This window comes from Lissotriton vulgaris, chromosome 5 (genome assembly GCF_964263255.1).
Source record: "Lissotriton vulgaris chromosome 5, aLisVul1.2, whole genome shotgun sequence".
Taxonomy (NCBI): domain Eukaryota; kingdom Metazoa; phylum Chordata; class Amphibia; order Caudata; family Salamandridae; genus Lissotriton; species Lissotriton vulgaris.
Window position 1 is genome coordinate 1,572,166,932 of NC_141693.1, and position 22,726 is coordinate 1,572,189,657.

The following is a 22,726-nucleotide window of genomic DNA, read 5'->3' on the forward strand; positions in this document are numbered from 1 at the left end:
GAGTGCACTAAAGGTGCATGAAAGACATGTCTTCCTGAGCCTCATGTGGCTGTGATGGAAGCCATTAGTATAGGTTCACTGGGCATGCGTTCGTTAACGTTCTGGAAGAAGGAGGTGGAGACTTGCCAGGTGGTAAAATATAGTCAAAGTCATTATGTCTTGTGGTATATGAATTATGATATTATCTTTTGAAACTTTTCAGCATGTTTGCCTTAGTTTCAAAGGTAGATATGCTTGCTCAGCTCAAGACATGACTTTGCGGCATACTCGAGCACCCTCCAACTTGCATGCACAAACTGGAAAGAGTTGGATTTAGCATCGTGAGTGCACTAAAGGTGCATGAAAGACATGTCTTCCTGAGCCTCATGTGACTGTCATGGAAGCCATTAGTATAGGTTCACTCGGCATGCATTCGGTAACGTTCTGGAAGAAGGAGGTGGAGACTTGACAGGTGGTAAAATATAGTCAGTCATTATGTCTTGTGGCATATGAATGTGATGGGCCTTTGCATGGCGGCAGTATGTTTGTGTGAGTGCAAGTGATATGGTTGTTTGGGCCCGTGGCTGGTGGTATGGAAGTCTTGTGTGTGGTGTGTGTGTGTTGTGTGTGAATGGCGTGTGAATGGTCCATAAAGTGGTTGGTACCATGATGTGGCTTTATGGCTCCCCTTCAGAAGACTTGGCTTCAATATTTATATACTTTGATAAGTATTTGTGCTTTGAAGCCAGCGTTTCTGGAGGTGCTAAAATCAACCTGTGTAAGTGGTAGATTAGCTTTATCAAATTTGTGTTAGATTTATATTTGTGTCGGTTTAATGGCCTTTTGTAAGATATTTTTTTTGTCAAAATGGGTATCAGGGTCCTTTCTGCCCTAGCTCAGTCGTCACCTAGGCAAACCTTTATATTTTTGAGTAGTAGACAAAGAGGGAAGTACAAGGGTGAATGACTTGCGTGGCTCTCACAGTATTTTTTTACCCAACATGCCCTGCTAGCGTCATATTTAGTTGAAAAAAATAACTTTTTACACAGATTTTTGTGTGGGAAAGTTGTGGCATTACCGGGCTGACATGAATTTCCTACCACCTAGCGTTCCCCCAGGTCTCCAGATAAAATTGGTGCCTCACTTGTGTGGGAGGCCGTAGAAACCGCGACAGGCTTTGGCCCAAAACGTATTGAGGCGACTTCAAAATTGGCTATCACAAAACAACCTGGTTTTGCAAGGACGTGCCCCCGGTTTTTAGCCCTGTGCTCGGCGGCCAGCTAGGGAAACCTATCAAACCCACACATTTCTGAAAACTAGACACCCTGGGGGTTCCAGGGAGGTATGGCTTGCATGGATCCCCCAAAGTTTTCGTACCCAGAATCACGTGCAAACCTCAAATTTAGCTGAAAAAAAATCACTTTTTCCGCACATTTTTGTGTGGGAAAGTTGTGGCATCGCCGGGCAGTCACGCATTTCCTACCACCCAGTGTTCCCCAAGGTCACCCGATAAAAATGGTACCTCACTCATGTGGGAGGCCCAAGTACCAGCGACAAACTTAAGATTGCAAGGGATTCTGGGTAACAGAACCTGGTGAGAGCCAGCCAAGTCACCCCATCCTGGATTCCCCTGGGTGTCTACTTTTGAAAAATGTTTAGGTTTGCTAGGTTTCCCTAGGTGCCAGCAGAGCTAAGGTTCAAAATCTACAGCTAGGCCCTTTTTTGAAAATGGGTCAATTTTCACTGCCAAAATGTGGTGTGTCCACGTTGTGTTTTGGGCCGTTTCCTGTCGCGGGTACTTGGGTCTCCCACACAAGTGAGGTACCATTTTTATCGGAAGACTTTGGGGAAAGCGGAGTGGGTGAAATTTTGTGGATCCACACATATTCCAGAACTTTCCACCACAGAAATGTGAGGAAAATGTGTTTTAAAGAAAAATTAGGTTTGGAAGGGATTCTGGGTAACAGAACCTGGTGAGAGGTAGTCAAGTCACCCCATCCTGGATTCCCCTGCGTGTCTAGTTAAAAAAAATGTCTAGGTTTGATAGGTTACCCAAGGTGCCGGCACAGCTAAGGTTCAAAATCTACAGCTAGGCACCTTGTTGAAAAAGGGTCAGTTTTCACTGCAAAAATGTGGTGTGTACATGTTGCGTTGTGGGCCGTTTCCTGTCGCAGGTACTTGGGCCTCCCACACAAGTGAGGTACCATTTTTATCGGAAGACATTGGGGAACACGGGGTGGGTGGAATTCTGTGGGTCCACGCAGATTCCAGAACTTTCCACCACAGAAATGTGAGGAAAATGTGTTTATTTAAACATTTCTTTAGGTTTGCAAGGGATTCTGGGTAACAGAACCTGGTAAGAGGCAGTCAAGTCACCCCATCCTGGATTCCTCTGGGTGTCTAGTTTTCAAAAATGTATAGGTTTGATAGGTTTCCCAAGGTGCTGGCAGAGCTAGGGTTTCAGAATCTACAGCTAGGCACTTTGTTGAAAAAGGGTCAATTTTCACTGCCAAAATGTGGTGTGAACACGTTGTGTTTTGGGCCATTTCCTGTCGCAGGTACTTGGACCTCCCACACAAGTGAGGTATCATTTTTTTGGAAAGACTTTGGGGAACACGAGGTGGTTGGAATTTTGTTGATCCACACAGATTCAAGAATTTTCCACCACAGAAATGTGATGGAAATGTGTTTTTTAAATATATTTTTAGGTTTGTAAGGGATTCTGGGTAACAGATCCTGGTGAGAGGCAGTCAAGTCACCCCATCCTGGATTCCCCTGGGTGTCTAGTTCTCAAAAATGTATAGTTTTCATAGGTTTCACAAGGTGCCGGCAGAGTTAGGGTTCAAAATCTACAGCTAGGCACTTTCTTGAAAAAGGGTCCGTTTTCACTGCGAAAATGTGGTGTGCACACGTTGCGTTTTGGGCCGTTTCCTGTTGAGGGTACTTGGGCCTACCACACAAGTGAGGTACCATTGTTATCGGAAGACTTTGGGGAACACGGGGTTGGTAGAAATATTTGGATCCACGCAGATTCCAGAACTTTCCACTACAGAAATGTGAGGAAAATGTGGGTTTTTTGGACATTTGTTAAGGTTTGCAGGGGATTCTGGGTAACAGAAACTGGTGAGAGGCAGTCAAGTCACCCCATCCTGGATTCCCCTCGGTGTCTAGTTTTCAAAAATGTATAGGTTTGCTAGGTTTCCCTAGGTGCCAGCATAGGTAGTGTTCAAAAACTACAGCTAGGTACTTTGCCAAAAAAGGGTAGTTTTTCACTGTGAAATTGTGGTGTGTCCACGTTGTGATTTACATCGTTTCTAGTTGCGGGTACTAGGCCTACCCACACAAGTGAGGTACCATTTTTCTCGGAAGACTTTGTGGATCCATGCAGATTCCAGAACTTTCCACCACAGAAATGTGAGGAAAATATGTTTTTTGGACTATTTTTTTGGTTTGCTAGGGATTCTGGGTAACAGCAACTGGTGAGAGGCAGTCAAGTCACCCCATCCTCGATTCCCCTGGGTGTCTAGTTTTTAAAAATGTATAGGTTTGCTAGGTTTCCCTGGGTGCCAGCACAGCAAGGGTTCAAAAACGACAGCTAGGTATTTGGCAAAAAAAGGATAATTTTTCATTGTGAAAATGTGGTGTGTTCATGTTGCATTTTCACCCGTTTCCTGTCGTGGGCACTATGCCTAACCACACAAGTGAGGTACCATTTTTATTGGGAGACATAGGGTAATTCAAATTTGGAAAGCAACTGTTTTTACCTATTGAATTTCAAAGCATTTCTGCCTTCCAAATGAAAGACAATATGTAAAAAAAAAGTCATTTTGAAAAATTAACAAAAATTGTCATACTAGTATGAGTATTCCCAATTTCGGATATGTGCAAATATCTACTGTTTCTAAACTCTATATTTTGTTCCCATTTCAGAAAAACATAGGAGTCTTTCATACCGAATTTCCCATGTATACCTTTTCACACAATGCTTGCTACATACCTGGTACATAATAAACAAGACGCTGCTCAGTTTTTGGCTCTGGGTTCGTCGGGTTCTTGGTGAACCTACAAGTCCTATATATCCCCAAAACCAGTAAGGTCCAGTGGATGTAATGGTATATTGCTTTCAAAGAACTGTCATAATTAGAAGTCACAGGTGAAAAGGTTGACACAAAAGGCTGTTTTTTTCAACTAATTTTCCATTTTTCCTATATCTAGCTGTTAGTTTCTATAGAGAAACCTTGATGGATTTACATAAATGACCCCTTGCTGAATTTGGAATTTTGTCTACTTTTCTAAAATGTATAGATTTTCAGGATCCATTATTGAGTTCATAACCGTTTCTACCATTAACTGGAAGGAGGTTGAAAGCACTAAAAATAGCAAAAATAAGCGGTGACCCAGAAAAATGCCAAAACTGTGTAAAATGTTTTGGTTTTCTGATAAAAGTCTGTAATTCCGTAAAAGCTGGGAACATTGAGATTTCAGCCCCACAAACCCTTTTTTGATACCATTTGCTTGGAAAACCCAAACACTCATATGCGGGACTTTCTCCCATTTTTCACCAAAAAAACAAAGTTTAGCTGTTTTTTTGGCTAAATTCTAGGACCCCTCCAGGAGAATCCACAAACCCTGGGTATGTTTAGAATACCCATGATGTTGGAAGAAAACAACGCAAATTTGGTGTGGATACCTTATGTGGTCAAAAAGTTACAGAGGCCTAAACGCAAACTACTACAAATTGCCAAAAAAAGGGCTCAGCACGGGGGGGGGGAAGGCTCAGCAGTTAAGGGGTTAAAGGCATATTGTGATACACATATTGACTCTCTCTTGTGTAGTTTCTAGTGCATATTTGTGAATGATAAGGACGTACCTTGAACAGTAATGTCTGGCTATGTGGTCCCTGCGCTTTCTCCCCTCCGCCGCTGAGCTTCCCTCACTTGTTTGGGGGCTGGGGGTCAAGGCTCTTCATTCCCCAAGTCTGTATCTGACAACTCCATGGGCAGGCCACGCCTGCATGCAATGTTGTGGAGTATTGGGCAGCTTGCCACAATTTTTCAGGCTGTCCACTGCATATATTTCAAGGCACCGCCACTCTTGTGTAGACACCTGTATCTTGATTTTAGGAATCCAAATGTGCGCTCGATGACAGAACTGGTGCTTCTATGTGCCCTGTTGTACCGCCTTTCATGTGCATTGAAGAGAGACAGGTACAGTGTGAGGATCCAGGTACACAGGGCATACGCACTGTCACCTGCGAGGAAATGTTAGAAGTTGAGACAACATGCGGAAAGACATTTATGTGCAAATACATCTCACTGTGGGTGTTGGGATTCATTACCTAGTAGGTATCCTTCATCAAAATCACCTTTTTCTAATTAAAAAATTATTCAATGCGTGATGGTGGACGTATGGGCACATGGTCCCAACTATGCACCCTATGACATGTGGGAATCTTGCTATTCTATAGAATTGCAATTTGGTACTTTCAAGTTCCACATCATTCCTTGTCAGATAGATTTGTTGTTGTAAGTGGTGTAGCGGGCATCTAGCAAATTGCAGCAGAAACGCAAAAGCACACTCTGTGACATACCTCCAGCCACTGCATTACATATTGGTAGCTACCAGTGGCCAATAGGTGGATGGAGCACAACACCTGCACATGTGTTGGGATTACATTGCTGCGCTGGGTTCTGCTTTCCAAATGTGGTTTCAGGGTGTCCATGAGGTCTAGGATGACCGTGCTAATCAGCCTGTACTGTTCATATATCTCTTCCTCAGTCTTCTCAAACAATGTCAACCTGAATCTAAAAATCCTCTCCTGTCTCCGCCTCCTCTGTAGAGCAGCAAGTATCCGCATCCTCCACTCTATCATATGCAGGGCAGCCATTTTGGAAAGGTTCTGGTGCATTCTGGGCCTGCTTTTATACTTTGGGACTGGTTACCACCTGCTTCAGGCTAGTGGTAAATTGCATTCGCAAATGGCCCATTTTGCACATAGTCGCAATTTGCGTTTACTCTGTACATTTGATTTTGTGAGTCGCTATGGCGACTTGCAATTTGGTAGACGCTAATAGTGTTTGCCTTTTCAGCAACTCGCTATTCACTCGCAATGCTAATTTTCGATTTGCGAGTGCATATCGTACATAGCGTACGGGCATTGCATGCGCAATTCAATTTGCAAAAGATTTTGCGCATGCAAAATGGTCGTACATCTGGCTCCAAATGTTTCTGGGCCAGAAGTGCGTGGGCGGAGAGTGGTGCAGGTGGACATTGCATCATGGAAGAGTACCAAATCCTTAATTCATTCCTCTGCCTTCGGGAGCAGCTCTCTACCCAATGCATTGTAAACATCAGCTTGGCCAGTAAGAGAGTAAGGACAGTGAACCATCTCACAGGAATAAGAACACCCAAGTAAAGCCAAAAAATTGGTGGGGGTCAATGTTTGTGTACATTTTGCAAGCTCAATAAAGGTATCACTCAAGAAAGCCAGAAAATAATGGCAACACTGCACCAAATTAATTAAATTGCCTCCATCACAGGAACATCTGGCATACATAGCTACCTCAATAAGGCTAAATTCAGGCAGTCTGGCAGGTGTGTAGTTAAATCAAATAAACCTTAAGTACAGTAATTGTGCAGAGCAAAATAACTAGTATTCATCTGTTACAGCCTGACCCAAACCTGTCTCCTAAGCACACCTAATACCATGCAGGCCAGGATCAGATGCAAGAAAAACCATTTGGAAGTCAGGACGTTCCTGAACATTCGGGACAGAATATGTTTTGAATTATGCATTTCAATCACTAATGTTAGCGCACAGTGATAAGTAGGCTCTTCCAGGTAAACAGAAGCAGAGTTTTTTGGGTACTATAAATCCTGAAATACAAAACATGTCCAAGGGTCTCAACTCGCCTCCTCTAACCTGAAGTGATACAACTCTTTGAATAGACCCTCCATAAAGGGATTTCCCAGGCACAGAACCGCAATTCTAGTCAACTGCCAGGACTACAAATGATAATTGGGGATACAGATGCTCAAGTTCCTGTAGCCAGCCATCTCTAGGTGTATGTGGTACACTGCGTTTTATCCAAACTTCATCTGGGACCTCCAGTCAGAAGCACAATAGCCATATTTAGAGTGGATGGTGAAACCATCTCCCGTCTGGCAGCAAGGTGATGTAAAGCCATGAGACTAAAAAGTAAGCAAAAGTAAGCAAAGTGGGCTTGGACCACGATAAAATATAATTCTGAGAGATTGAGAAGCCTCTGACCACCATATGGTAAGGTAAGCATACCCACACTCAGTCTGAGCTGTTTCCCAGCCTAGACTAATCTTATCATGATAAACCTAAGTGAAACAAAGAACCCTTGGGTCGGGTTTGTCAATAAATAAGTATAGCGATTAGGTTAGAACCAGCATTTTCATAATCGCTGTGAAACTGGCCAGTTGGAGCTTAATTCAGCATCACCTTGTAGTAATAAACAACTCGCACTGGCCCCATAATTACATACATCGATTATGTTTTCATGATTTGGAAGGGGCCGTGTGAAAGACTGAGAGAATTTCCTACTTGGATCAATACGCGGTCAAATGGTATCCAATTCACTATGGCTTATGATGAACGAGAGTTTGCCTTTCATGATCTTAAGGTCCTGGCCGAAGGAGGCAAGTTATAAACTTGATTGTTCAGAATACCTACTGATAATAACCCACTCCTTGAATACCAAGGGCATTATCTAAAGATGTGAAAGACAATTTACCCTTTGATCAATTCCTTACGTTCAGACAAAACTGTGCAAGAAAAGATGATTACTTTAAAGAATCTGAAATATTGATATGCACACTTCCAGAGAGAGAGGCTGTCCTAAATTATGCATTTCAATCACTAATGTTAGCGCACAGTGATAAGTAGGCTCTTCCAGGTAAACAGAAGCAGAGTTTTTTGGGTACTATAAATCCTGAAATACAAAACATGTCCAAGGGTCTCAACTCGCCTCTTCTAACCTGAAGTGATACAACTCTTTGAATAGACCGTCCATAAAGGGATTTCCCAGGCACAGAACCGCAATTCTAGTCAACTGCCAGGACTACAAATGATAATTGGGGATACGGATGCTCAAGTTCCTGTAGCCAGCAGATGGGTGTGTGTGGTACACTGCGCTTTATCCAAACTTCATCCGGGACCTCCAGTCAGAAGCACCATGGCCATATTTAGAGTGGATGGTGAAACCATCTCCCGTCTGGCAGCAAGGTGAGGTAAAGCCATGAGACTAAAAAGTAAGCAAAAGTAAGCAAAGTGGGCTTGGACCACGATAAAATATAATTCTGAGAGATTGAGAAGCCTCTGACCACCATATGGTAAGGTAAGCATACCCAAACTCAGTCTGAGCTGTTTCCCAGCCTAGACTAATATAATTATGATAAACCTAAGTGAAACAAAGAACCCCTGGATCGGGTTTGTCAATAAATAAGTAAAGCGATCAGGTTAGAACCAGCAGTTTCATAATCGCTGTGCAACTGGCCAGTTGGAGCTTAATTCAGCATCACCATGTACTAATAAACAACTCGCACTGGCCCCATAATTACATACATCAATTATGTTTTCATGATTTGGAAGGGGCCGTATGAAAGACTGAGAGAATTTCCTACTTGGATCAATACGCGGTCAAATGGTATCCAATTCACTATGGCTTATGATGAACGAGAGTTTGCCTTTCATGATCTTAAGGTCCTGGCCGAAGGATGCAAATTATAAACTTGATTGTTCAGAATACCTAATGATAATAACCCACTCCTTGAATACCAAGGGCATTATCTACAGATGTGAAAGACAATTTACCCTTTGGTCAATTCCTTACGTTCAGACGAAAATGTGCAAGAAAAGATGATTACTTTAAAGAATCTGAAATTTTGATATGCAAACTTCCAGAGAGAGGCTGTCCTAAAAGACTTGTTAAACAGGCACAAAAAAGGGCATGGTACAATCCTCTTGTGGTACTTTTGGCGCCCCATATGAGGGTTGAGTGTGAGGCGCCCCATATGAGGGTTGAGTGTGATGATTGTCTCATTTGCGTCAATACATTTAGGGCAGGCTGTAATGATGTTAAAGTGATTGTTCACAAGCACAGGGGGTCTAGTTAAAGCCCTTTTTTCTTCACTCAGAAAAAACAATCTTTTCTTATAAGAGAGGGTTGAACATCATCGATCTAGTAGTTAGGGCAGCCCTCCATAAAACTGCTATACTGACCCTCATCTCACAATGGGGTTTGCCTCTTCTAGTAGGGCATTTTAAAAGTGAAAAGCTGTGGTGGTAGCTTGCAAATACTGTATTGATACTAAACAATTCATACACTGTGACACTAAATTAGATTTGAGATCAATGACAAATTGTAGTTCTCCATATGCAGTCTATGCAATTTAGTGTTAATGTAACATAATTTACTAAGGACACAAAAAAAATAAAAAATTGTGTACTTCAACACAAGAGTCGCATCAGATGTAATGTCACTGGAGCACCTTTGGTTGAACACTTTCAACTTCAACAACATTCAACAGATGATTGAAATGGTAGTGCCTGACGCCAGAGGAGGAAATATAATGAAGATTATGATGAAAAAGGAACTTACATTTGTTGACCTTGTGGAGTCCAAATCAAATGGACAAAACAAATTTGAAGACTGGAAACAGGCTGCACTTTTCTAAAACAAAATACCGCTCCCTGGCCCGGTCCCAGCTTCTGAACCTAGCCAGGCAGGGAAGAGCCTACCTGGGCCCTGATGGACCCCCTTCCCCACTGCCTGGACCCTCCGATGGCTTGCAGGACCCCGGAGCCCGCCAGACGGAACTCGAGCCCCAGGCCCAGTACCAGCTTCCGAACCCTAGCCAGGACGGGGAGAGACTCCCTGGGCCTTGATGGACCCCCATACCCACTGCCCGGGCCCTCTGATGGCTTGCAGGACCGGGGGACTCCCACACCCCGGGGCCCGCTGGACAGAGCTCGAGCCCCAGGCCGGTCCCAGACGCCAAACCCTAGCCAGGTCGGTAGAGCCTCCTCAGGCCCCGGTGGACCCCCGTCCCCAGCGCGACCTGGGGGCTCCCGCACCCCGGGGCCTGCCAGATGAAGCTAGAGCTTCAGGCCCAGTCCCAGCTTCCAAACCCTAGCCAGGCAGGGGAGAACCTCCCAAGGCCCCGGTGGACCCCCGTCCCCAGTGCCCAGACCCTCGCCTGGCTGGGGGCTCCCGCAACCCGGGGCCCGCCGAATGGAACTCAAGCCCCGGGCCCAGCTTCCAAGGCCTAGCCAGGCTGGGGAGAGCCTTCCCGGGCCCCGGTGGATCCCCGTCCCCAGCACCTGGAACCTTGGCTGGCTTGCAGGATGGGGAGCTCCCGCTCCCGGAACCCGCCGAATGGAGCTCGAGCTCCGGGCCCGGGCCAAGCTTCTGAACCCTAGCCAGGCCAGGGAGAGCCTCCCCGGGCCCCGGTGGATCCCTGTCCACCGGGGCCCAGGGAGGCAGCTTGGGCCCCGGTGGGTGGGAGCAGGGTGAAGGGGGGGGCAGCTGGCCTAGGCCATCTGGTCACCCTGCTGACCCGCAAGAGATAGTGATCCCATCCCCGCACCCCGGTGGTACAGGGATAGGAGGGGGAAGCCTCGATCAGGAGGACTTGAGCCCCCTGAGCGACGCCTGGGAGCCGGTCTTCTGCACGCCACATTTCCTGCACCCGGCTCTTCCCTCTTCACTCGCCATTACTAGGGGAATCCTGGTTAGTTTTTTTTCTTCTGCTCAGTAATATGCTTAAATTCAGCGGGTCACCACGTCTGATCTGGGGTCGTAGTTGGAAAAAATGCTGAAGTGTCAGGGGGAGCCGAAGGGGAAGGCCAGACCCCTGCCGGAGAAGGGGCCTTGTACCCCGCAGCACACAGGCAGCCGGTGGGATACCACAGACAGCCACTTGCAGCATGCAGCCGGGGCATACTGGTCGCCGGACCCCTTCTCCCCACCAATGTGGGGAAGCGGGGCTCCGCAGCAGGACTCGGTAAGAGACCCTAACACAGGCGATCGGGGGTCTGACCTTGTGGGGGACAAAAGGAAGCAGAGCAAACCCTGTGACAGCCCCAGCCGAGTTCCAGGGAAGCTCCAGGGCGATTGACGATCAAGCAACCATCAGACAGGTATAGCCTTGGGAGGAACCTCGATGATCAATGTCTCCTGCAATTCACACTAATTCTCGCAGCTAGCTGCCTTTTTCATTGACACGCGAGCCGAGTGATCCACCGCCAAGAGTCACAGGCAACCTTTTGAAAACGTTTGCCCCCCTGGGGTGCAAGGGAGGTGGGAGGAAGGCGACGCCATCCGTCCACCGCCCGTGCGGCGATATGGCCCGGGCGTTCCGTTCAAGGCTTCCCCTCAGGGAGTCAGACTGCACGGTTGGGAGAAAACATTACCAGAGGCACGGCCCGGGAGACACCCCCCTCCCGTGGGCAGGGAAGGGGGCTTCCAGAGTGACGGGAGCAGGCAGTCCTGCAGCCGCTGGTCCCTGCCGGAGTAACTGGGAGGGACCGCATGAGTCTTCAAACCCCTCGGCCCGGCCGCACGGGACCGGGTCAGAGCCGCTACCTGGCAACGAGGGAGGGTTACCCCACCTCCACGTCAGCTATCCTTCCCCGGGCGGCCCGAGTCATGCCGGCGGGCTAGCGATTGGCCCACCCCACCCTTGCCCGGAGGCACCAGAAGGGCAAGAACCAGGCAGCTCCTCATCCTGCACGCCTCCCTTGAGATGAGCCGGGGTCCCCTCGCAGGTTCTCGGCTCCTTCTCTTCAAGGCCACCCTGCTGCATGGAAAGGGCCGCTCCTCAGACACCCGGACCGGGTCGGGCAGGGACTCGGGTGCAGGAGGGCCCAGCCGGTGGCAGGGCCTTTCAAAGGGGGGCGGTACCAGCACGGGGATGCACTGTCATTCAGTTTCCCCCACTGCGGGGTCATGCCGGGTAAGCTTGGGTTACGGCTCGGGGGGGCCTACCGCTGTGCCCATCCCCAAAGAGGGATGGGCACACCGCCCCCTTCCCCGGTCCCTCACGCGTCGGTCGGGTCCTTCCAAGTGAAAGAGACCCGTCAAAGGCTCCAGGGCCCAGAGGCGAAGGGGAAGCCTCCCCAGGCCCACGAAACCTGTCCCGGCCACACTGCCATGTGGCAGGACCTAGGACAGAGCCCAGGGTGGGAAGGCCGCCCTCCCCGGGGCACCTGGGAACCCCTGATCTCAGCACAGCTGGAGCCCTGGCTGGGATCAGGGAGGCAAATGAGCCCTCCTAGGGACTTTCAGGGCAGCCCGGCAATCTGGTCGCCCCATTGGAAAGCATTGCGTGCAACCAGATGGCCGAGGGGAAAGGCGTGACCAGATGGCCGGGCCCAAAAGATGCCCATCTGCCCACCCAAGCCTTCGCCGGAGGGCTCCCGCCTGCCCTTTGGAGGGCTCAGGGGCTCCACTTCCCAGGGGTTCAGAGACCCCAGCTTGGCCTCAGGCACTGGGAGGCCCGCAGGAGCTATCGGGCCCAGACACCCGGGGGAGGACTGCTGAGGGCCGATGGAGCCCGTCCCGGGCCCTTTGCCACACTGCGGGCCGGTGAAGGAAGTCCCGAATGGTGGGGAGGTGTTGTCCGGGCCCATCCCATCTGGTCCCAAGCTGAGAACCGCCAGCCCGAGAAGGGTGTTCCGGCATACCATGCCCCTAGCATTCCAGAGGAAAGCTACCCCTCTTTCTGATAATCTGTGCGCACAGAGTGACGGAAGGGACCGGGGGCGCGAAGGCGCCCAAACTCCTGGAGCCCTGACTGGGATCGGGGAGGCAAATGAGCCCTCATCGGGACTTCCAGGGCAGCCCAGCCATCTGGTTGCCCCATTGGAAAGCATTGCACGCGACCAGATGGCCCAGGGGATAGGCTCAACCAGCTGGCCGGGACCGAAGGACGGTCATCTGCCCGCCCGAGCCTTCGAGGTAGGGCTCACGCCTGCCCTTGCAGGGCTTGGGGGCTCCACCTTTTGGGGGCATGGAGAACCCAGCTGGGCCTCAGGCACAGTGAGCCCGCAGGAGCTCTCGGCCTGGATACCCGGGGAGGACAGCCCAGGTGTTGTCTGGACCCAGCCCATCTGGTCCCCGGCTGAGAACCGTGAGCCCGAGAGGGGTATTCTGTAGTGTAGTTCCTATTTTCCCTATAGGCCCTGCGCATTGGAATAACATAAACAGCAGTGTAGACGTAGAAGTGCGGTCTTCTAGGTCTCTACTGACCATGTTAAACTTAATTGGGTTTGTACCAGCTAGCTCAGAGGTCACTGGAAACTTTCTTGACTGAATAGGAAGTGATCAGCTTCCCTGGCTCAGACAAGAAGGGATTCAGTTTTCCAACAACCGCATTAACATGACAACTTTGCTCCTCAGAATAAGAGTCAATCTCTAGAGTCGTGTGAAACAATAGACAGCTATTTCACTCAGTCAGTTGTGCAGGAATTACTTTCACCTGGATGCAGAGAATAGAGAGACGGGCGTTTTCAATAAAAGGTATTATTTATTGAACAGTCTTCCTTCTCATGCAAGAGAAATGAATTGCCACAATTGCAAGACTTGTTATTATAAAAAGTGCGTACAGTAAAAGGAGTATTGCGAAATAATACTGTAAAAGCATTGATATGGTTTCTTAGCCATATGATAGTTAAAATGAGTAAAATATATACATTTATATATACATTTGGCTAACGTCCTCAACTGGTGTTTCTAACTATGCCTACCCCAGTGTACCTGACCTAAGCCTAATACTTGGGAGGGAGTAAGTAAGTAGCAGTTTAAGTTAAGTTGGTTTTGCCAAGGGTTTGCTTCAAGAATTCTCTCTAAGGGTCTAGTCAGCACCGTACCTCTGAAATAGAATGTTGGAGGTCTGGTATCTCCTCTCAGGACTCAATATTCCACTCACCCGCAAGGGTAGGCTGGAAACGCCGGAGCTGGATTTTCTCGGCAGGAGAAAAGACAGCGTCTTTCTCAGCGCGTCAAGGAGGAGGAGGGGCAGCGTCCGTGGGCTTCTCGCATCTGCTGGGCTCTGCAAGGGACAGCTGTTCTGCTCCTGTATTCACCACCACCATCGTGTGTGCTAAAGGCAACGTTGGTATTATTTATACCTAAAGGTGCCGAGTTTGACGTAAGGTTTTGGACATAAGACGTCAATAAAGATGTCACTAAGAACTGGTCGTTCTTACAGTGCTTGCAAGAGTTCTATTACTAATCAAAACAAAGCAAGCAGGGCTTTCCCAGGTTGCTGGGGGTTTCATCTGTAGAAAGAACTGGGTGTGTTATCTAGGAATCTAAGGAAGTGGCTTCTGCTGTATCATGTACTGTAATGAGCTGCAGAGACGAGTTACTGAAATATAGCTCTGATCGTTTATGCCATTATAGGGATATCTATTGATTATAGCCGTATAGGGGCATAAGGTCACAATATTGATCGGGGTCCTAGATAGAACACAAGAATTCTAGCATACCCTGCCCCTAGTAATCCAGAGGAAAGCTACCACTCTTTCTGGTAACCGCACCGAGTGACGGAGTGGACACTGGGCGCCCGACCTTCTGGAGCCCTGGCTGGGATCGAGGAGGCAAACAAGCCCTCATCGGGACTTCCAAGCTGGCCTGGCCATCTGCTCGCCCCATTGGAAAGCATTGTGCGTGACCAGATGGCCGAGGGGAAGGCGCGACCAGATGGCCGGGACCGAAAAGACACCCATCTGCCCGCCTCGAGCCCCGTGCCCAGCGCCCGGAACCTCGACTGGCTTGCAAGACGGGGGGCTCCCACAACCCATGGCCTGCCAGACGGAACTCAAGCTTCGGGCCGGGTCCCAGTCCCAGCTTCTGAACCCTAGGCCAGGCCTGGGAGAGCCTCCCCAGGCACCGAGGGACCCCTGTGCCCAAGCCCAGACCTCGGCTGGCTTGCAGGACAGGGGGCTCCCGCACCCCAGGGTCCGCTGGACGGAGCTCAAGCCCGGGCCCGGTCCCCATTTCTGAACCGTAGGCCAGGCCGGGGAGACCCTCCCCAGGCCCGATGGACCTATATCCCCATGCACGGTCCCTTCTTCTGACACCCAGCCAGGCCGGGGAGACCCTCCGTGGTCCCCGGTGGACCCAGGTCCCCAGCACCCGGACCTTCTGCTGGCATGGACTGCCAGACGAAGCTCAAGCCCCTGGCCCGTTCCCTGATTCCAACACCCAGCCAGGCCACTGGAGACCTTCCCAGGCCCGATGGACCAAGCCCGGGCCCGTTCCCAGTTACTGAACCCTAGGACAGGCCGGGGAGACCCTCCCTGGCCCCCGATGGACCTATGTCCCTGTGCCCAGTCCCTGCTTCTGACACCCAGCGAGGCCGGGGAGACCCGCCGTGGTCCGGGGTGAACCCAGGTCCCCATCACCCGGACCCTCTGCTGGATTCCAGGCATGGACTGCCGGACGGAGCTCAAGCCCCTGGCCCAGTCCTGGATTCCAACACCCAGCCAGGCCGGGGGGAGTCTTCCCAGGCCCGATGACCTAGGTCCCCAGAACACAGACCCTCAGCTGGCTTGCAGGACGGGGGGCTCCCATACCCCAGGGCCCGCCGGACAGAGCTCCAGTCCCAGGCACAGTCCCTGCTTCCGACACCCAGCCAGGCCGGGGAAAGCCTACCCAGTGGAGCAAGGCCCCCAGCACCTGGACCCTCATCTGGCTTGCAGGACGGGGTTTTCCGCACCCCATGGCCTGCCAGACAGAGCTCAAGCCCCGGGCCCGGTCCCTGCTTCCGAACCCTAGCCAGGCTGGGGAGAACCTCTCTTGGCTAGATGAACGCCCAGACCCTCGGCTGGCTTACAGGGCGGGGGCTCCCTCACCCCGGGAACGCCGGATGGAGCTCAAGCCCCAGGCCCTGACCCAGCTTCCGAACCCTAGCCAGGCCAGGGAGAACCTCCCCGGGCCCTGGTGGACCCCCTGGGCCCAGCACCCAGACCATCGGCTAGAACCAAGTAGGGTTGAGTCCAGGCCATGTCCTCTCCACGACGGCCTGCCAGAGGTCCCCATTTTCCTCGACTATTAACCCCGCACTACAGAATCCTGGGGAAGGACAAAACTTGGAGGTAGTTCAACCGGACGGCAGGCCGGCCATCTGGTCACCCAGCCGGCAGGGCCATCTGGTCGCCAGGCCCGCAGGGCCATCTGGTCACACAGCCAGGTGACCAGGTGACCAGATGGCCCGGGACGACCCAGCACCCAGATGGCCTGGGAGGGTGCCATACCCAGTCGCCCTTGCAGTACGATGATGGTGAGGGTGGCCAGGCACACTGAGGCCGCCGCTCGGTAGGCTTCTTCCCCGGGGCTGCGGCTCACCTCCCTGCTCGACTTGGGTGGGAGAGGTGGAATGGGGCCCAGCCGGCCCAGGCCATCTGGTCACCTTGCTGACCCACAAGGGATGGTCAAAAAAACACAAAGGGCCTTGACTCAAAACTCAGCAAGGCTGAGCCAAACTTATATGATTAAACGAAACAAATGCCAGTGCTGAGAAAATTAACTTGAAAGCTAACAAGATGACAGAAACAATTGTTATGAATGTAGCATAAACAACTTGCTTAAAGAATTGCAACATATGAATTTATCAATGCTTCTTTTTTAGTTTCTCCACTTTTTAAACACAAATTTTCGTGCATGGAAATACAAAAATCTTTTATATACAAAATATATACAAAAACAATTAACACAATGAAAATTGACAGGTACACACTTCAAGCATTCTTGGCCGTTCATTCACCTACCCATTCATACAAACAAACAAACAGTAGTTGATCTCGGTGTCAGTTGAACTATAGTTATAAACCACAAGGGATGGTGGCCCCGCGTCCCCGCTGGGGCAGAGACTGGAGGGGGAGGCCCTGTACTGGAGGGCAAGGGGTGGAGGCGGCCTCCCGCTGGCCCGAGTTATCTCCTCCGCATCCCTCCTGACGGCCCGGAGGCAGAGGGACCCACCCCTAGGTGTGGTGGAGGAGGGCGTCTGCGGACGCCCATGCACAGAGAGACAAAAGATTGACTCAGAGGATGACTTTCAATAGATCTCAGTGAGGGAGCTGCTCTGCTACTTACGAAACCCTGACCCAGAATCAGGTCTACGAATGATTAGCACTGGGTGCCCCACGAACATGCGGTGCACTAAGGGCAATGGGGGCGGCCCCTTCCATCTGCACTCCGGTCCCCAATCGAGCCGCTCTACGCACCGGCCCCCTGAGAGAGGCCGGCTATCCCAGGCCCACCGAGGCTCCACTGCACTGCGGTATCGTTACGGTTTAGGGGGGATTCTGACTTAGAGGCGTTCAGTCATAATCCCACATATGGTAGCTTCACCCCATTGGCTCCTCAGCCAAGCACATACACCAAATGTCTGAACGTGCGGTTCCTCTCATACTGATTGGTGAATTCTGCTTCACAATGATAGGAAGAGCCGACGTCGAAGGATCAAAAAGCGACATCGCTATGAACGCTTGGCCGCCACAAGCCAGTTATACCTGTGGTAACTTTTCTGACACCTCCTACTTGAAACCCAAAAAGTAAAAAGGATCGTGAGGCCCCACTTTTATGGTCTGTATTCATACTGAAAATCGAGATCAAGCAAGCTTTTGCCCTTCTGCTCCGCTGAGGTTTCTGTCCTCCTTGAGCTCGCCTTAGGACACTTGCATTATTGTTTGACAGGTGCACCGCCCAGTCAAACTCCCCACCTGCCACTGTCCCCAGAGCAGGTCGTGCCTCACCGGATAAGTAAAAAGACGATAAGAGTAGTGGTATTTCACCGGCGTCCCGAGGGCCTCCCACTTATCCTACACTTCCCATGTCTCTTTACAGTGCCAGACTAGAGTCAAGCTCAATGGTTTTTTTTCCCTGCTGATTCTGCCAAGCCTGTTCCTTTGGCTGTGGTTTCCTAGATAGTAGGTAGGGACAGTGGGAATCTCGTTCATCCATTCATGCGTGTCACTAATTAAATGAAGAGGCATTTGGCTATTTCTGTACTACCTCGCGGTGGCTCATTCTGGGTTATTATGCTGCCCATCAGCATCAAATCGGTTTTGCTTCCAAAAATACAACATTCTTTCGCTTCAGAGTACAGCACACTGAATGCTTTACTCACTGGAACTGGGATCACGTATAGGCCAGAAATAGTACACCCCGCAGTACTATTCCAATAATTTAAAATTGTCTACGAACAGTCCTGAGAAATTAAAGTATGATTAGCAGGACATCAATACTAAATATGTGGTAATTATGTGTATGTAATTATTTGAGACCTATTCATCATGCAAGACATTTCAATAATTATGATGTACACAATTTTTATAAATTATTATAAACACACATCTATAAAAATACACATCTAAAAATTGCACATCTAACTAGAAAATGCACATCTATAAAATTCTAAACAAATTACATCTATAAAATTCACGTCTATACTAAATCTTGTGTCAACTATAAACTAATATGTAAGGGTGACGTGTGCTGTAAGAAAGTGTACATCTCAGTATAAGCTTGAAATTCAATTGTCCATGAATACTTGGCACATTTTAAGAGTGTCCATTAAAGTAGTAAGGCAAACTTTTTTCTTGAATGGGAATGCCATTTGCAGACCTAGATCAGCCAGAACAACATCATTACATTAAGGCCAAATACCACAACATCCAACAATAAAGCCATGAAATTTTACAGTGTTACATTTGGGAAGATCTTTGATTTGCTGTGACAGATCCTGATAATATTTAACTTTACTCTCAAATGCTAATTTAAGGGAATTCTGCGAGTTTTCATAACAAATTGAAACATCAATCACTACAGCTGTACCATTTTTGGTAAACACCACATCTGGTTTTCGTAGTTCATCTTGATTATTCTTAACATGAGGTTCCCTGTATGCCTCCAACCACACCTTTTTGCTCTATCAATGAGCAATTCCAGAATTGTATTATGTCTTTTTATCCTAATGTCCTTGGTTTTAGGACATGCACCTGAAATATGAGAAATAGTTGCACTTTCATCTTCACATGTAGCAAATGTACGATTTCTTCCCCTAGTGATGGTTTCACTACTATAAAAAAAATGTGCTCTTAATATTAGCGCAGCTATGTACTGAATTTCTTTCATTTTGTTATGCTTGCTGATCCAGAAGTTTGAGGCTGGATTACTTGCTAAGTATTTTATACCATCACCTTGGACAGGAAGATTTGCCCATTCCTCAAATTCTTCTTTCCTCCAATCATATGTTGCTAACAAATTCAAATCATAACTCAGAAACCTACTGTCTGAAATGTTGAGTTTGTGCGTTTTGATGATGTTATCAATTTTATCATTTATTACTTCTGCATACATGAATGAATGAGTTATGTACAGATCTTGAGCTGCCCTGAGATACAATAAACTATTGACTTTATTTAGACCAATTGTTGTACATATTTTTGGTATACTGAGGCCCCCAAATGATCTTTTCAAATATAGGAGACCATCACATGTGTATGCAGGAAGGTGTAGAAAATGTTTGACATACTTTTTTATTGTTTGATCCAAAACATTTAAAGTTTTAGCTTCAGTTCCTGTCAATTCCACTTTAAACAACAGTTTAAGTACCAAGTACGGACACAAAATGTATATTTTCTGCTTGGGCTTAAGTGGTAGATTATCAGGTTTTTGAGCAGAATTAACAAGAACCTCATTAATTTTGTTGTTGCTTGTATTGCCAGTGTGTGGATCAAAGTTCAATCCGAGGTATCTCTCACTTTCTCCTGGATGAATGTTTTCAATATTTTCTTTTTCAAACTGCCATGGTTTACAGTTGTTAATCAGGATCCTTAAGAGAATAATAGTTACTCCCGCTGTTTACCTGTTCTTCATTGAATCTCTTAACTTTGACATTCAGAGCACTGGGCAGAAATCAATTCGCATCAACACCCGCATCGGGTTTTGTTTTAATTAAACTGTCGGATTCCCCTGGTCCACACCAGTTCTAAGTCAGCTGCTAGGTGCCGGCCGAGGCAGAACGCCGGCCCGCGCCACTGGGGAGGGGGCACGGGGTGAGGCCACCACCGCAGCTGGGGCGATCCACAGGAAGTGCCCAGGTCGCATCCAGAGTCGCCGAAGCCCCGGAGAGAGGCGCCTCGCCCAGCCGAGGAGCACGCCCGGCCCCGATTCACGCCCCAGCCCTTAGAGCCAATCCTTATCCCGAAGTTATGGATCTGCGTTGCTGACTTCTCTTACCTACATTGTTCGAATAGGCCAGAGGCTGTTCACCTTGGAGACCTGCTGCGGATATGGGTACGGCCCAAAGCGAGATTTACACCATCTCCCCTGGATTTTCAAGGACCAACGAGAGCTCACCGGATGCAGCCGGAACCGCAACGCTTTCCAAGGCTCGGGCCCCTCTCTCGGGGTGAACCCATTCCAGGGCGCCCTGCGTTTCACAAAGAAAAGAGAACTCTCCCCGGGGCTCCAGCCGGCTTCTACTGGATCGTTTGCGTTACCGCAGTGGATGCTGCGAGTGCGCCAGTCTCCGCCACTCCAGGTTTGGGGATCTGAACCCGACTCCCTTTCAGTAGGCCAAGGGCAATGGAGGCCATCGCCCGTCCCTTCCGAACGGCGCTCGCCCTTCTCTGTAGGACTGACTGACCCATGTTCAACTGCTGTTCACATGGAACCCTTCTCCACTTTGGCCTTCAAATTTCTCGTTTGACTATTTGCTACTACCACAAAGCTCTGCACCTTTGGCAGCTCCACCCGGGCCCTTGCCCCGGCTTCCGTGCGCACCGTAGCAGCCCCCTACCCATCGCGGCTTAGCCCCCGTGCCTCACAGCGATGGCCGGGTATAGGCCTGACACTCTAGCGCCATCCCTTTTCAGGGCTAGTTGATTTGGCAGGTGAGTTGTTACACACTCCTTAATCGATTCCGACTTCTATGGTCACTATCCTGCTGTCTATATCAACCAACACCTGTTCAGGGGTCAGATGAGTGTCAGGATCGGGCCGTGTTCGGTTCATCCCGCAGCGCCAGTTCTGCTTACCAAAAGTGGCCCACTAGGCACTTCCATTCCATGCCCGGCTCTACGTCATCAAGCTGGGCTTCTTACCCATTTAAAGTTTGAGAATAGGCTGAGATCATTTCGGCCCGAGCACCAGCTATCCTGAGGGAAACTTCGGAGGGAACCAGCTACTAGATAGTTCGATTAGTTTTTCGCCCCAATAACCAGATCGGATGACCAATTGGCACATCAGGACCTCTACGGACCTCCGCCAGAGTTTCCTCTGGCTTCGCCCTGCCCAGGCATAGTTCACCATCTTTCGGGTCCCATCACGCACACTCATGCTATACCTCCCCGACGGAACGGGCGAGACAGGCCGGTGGTGCGACTGGGGGGCTCCTACCTCAGACGGCGCATGCTAGCCCTCACCTTCATTTCGCCACAGGGTTTTGCTCAGCCCTCCGACTTGCGCACATGTTAGACTCCTTGGTCTGTTTTTCAAGACGGGTGAGGTGTGTAACCGATATCGCTGCAGACCCCTGGCACCCAGCGTGGGCCTCGCTGCCCAGCTGCGTGACACGGTCGGGGGGCACTGAGCACAGTCCGCCTCAGCTGACAGTCGCATTCGGAGCAAGGGGCCCCTTCCCCACCCCAGCCGCCGGGTGGCCAGGAGAGGACGAGGAGGCAGTTGAATCTCCCTCTGCCCCGCGGACATGGTGAAGCTGCTGCCAGGGGGGCTGTAACACCCTTTGCCAGACGGAGGGCCACCTGCCACCCTGAAGCCTTCCCAGCCGACCCAGAGCCGGTCGCAGTGCACGGCCATGGAGAAAATGCACTCTGCAGGGGCCAGATAGGGCCCGAGCCCCGGTCCCACAGAGGGGATCCAGAACTTCCGGCCACCGGCCTTCCTGCCATGTTGAATCCTCTGGGCAGACTGCACGGATCCCACCCATTTACCTCTCGACGGTTTCACGCCCTCTGGAACTCTCTCTTCAAAGTTCTTTTCAACTATCCCTTGCGGCACTTGTTGGCAATCGGTCTTGTGCCCGTATTTAGCCTTAGATGGAGTTTACCACTCGCTGTGGGCGGCATTCCTAAGCAACCTGACTAAGAGAAGACCCGATCCCGGCGCGCCGATGGCCACTGCTGGCCTAACACTGTCTGCGGGGTGAGCCTTGATCAGAAGGACTTGGGCCCCCTGCGCGACACCGGGGAGTCGGTCTTCTGTACACCACATTTCCTGCACCCGCCGCTGGGTGGGGTTTCATCGCTGGGCTTTTCCCTCTTCACTCGCCGTTACTGGGGGAATCAGGTTAGTTTCTTTTACTCCACTTAGTAATATGCTTAAATTCAGTGGGTCGCAACGTCTGATCTGAGGTCGTAGTCAGAAAAATACACAAAAGCTTTAAGGGGGAGCTGGGGAAGGCCAGGCCCCTGCCAGAGCAGAGGCCTGGCGCCCCGGCAGCGCACTCCCTCTTTCCCCGGATCGGATCAGGTGGGGGTTCACCCTCCCCGGGAAGCCGCCCTAAAGGTGGGCGCTTGAGGCACCTGCGTAAGGGCAGCCTGTGGGACACCACAGACAGCCACGCGCAACGCGCAGCATGCAGCCTGGTGCCCAGGGACGGGCCCGGGGCGGACCGATCATCATCCCCCCTCCCCGCCGAGGCAGGGAAGCGGGGCTAGGTCCGCCGGCGGCATACCTCCGCAACAGGA

The 22,726-nt window shown here is 50.0% G+C and overlaps 2 pseudogenes; both read right to left on the reverse strand.

The window, feature by feature from the left end:
- Positions 1-11,132: 11,132 nt before the first annotated feature.
- Positions 11,133-11,260, reverse strand: LOC147716699 (5.8S ribosomal RNA; annotated as a pseudogene; the record flags this gene model as incomplete).
- Positions 11,261-17,040: 5,780 nt separating this feature from the next.
- Positions 17,041-22,394, reverse strand: LOC147716700 (28S ribosomal RNA; annotated as a pseudogene).
- Between the last annotated feature and the right edge of the window lie 332 nt (positions 22,395-22,726).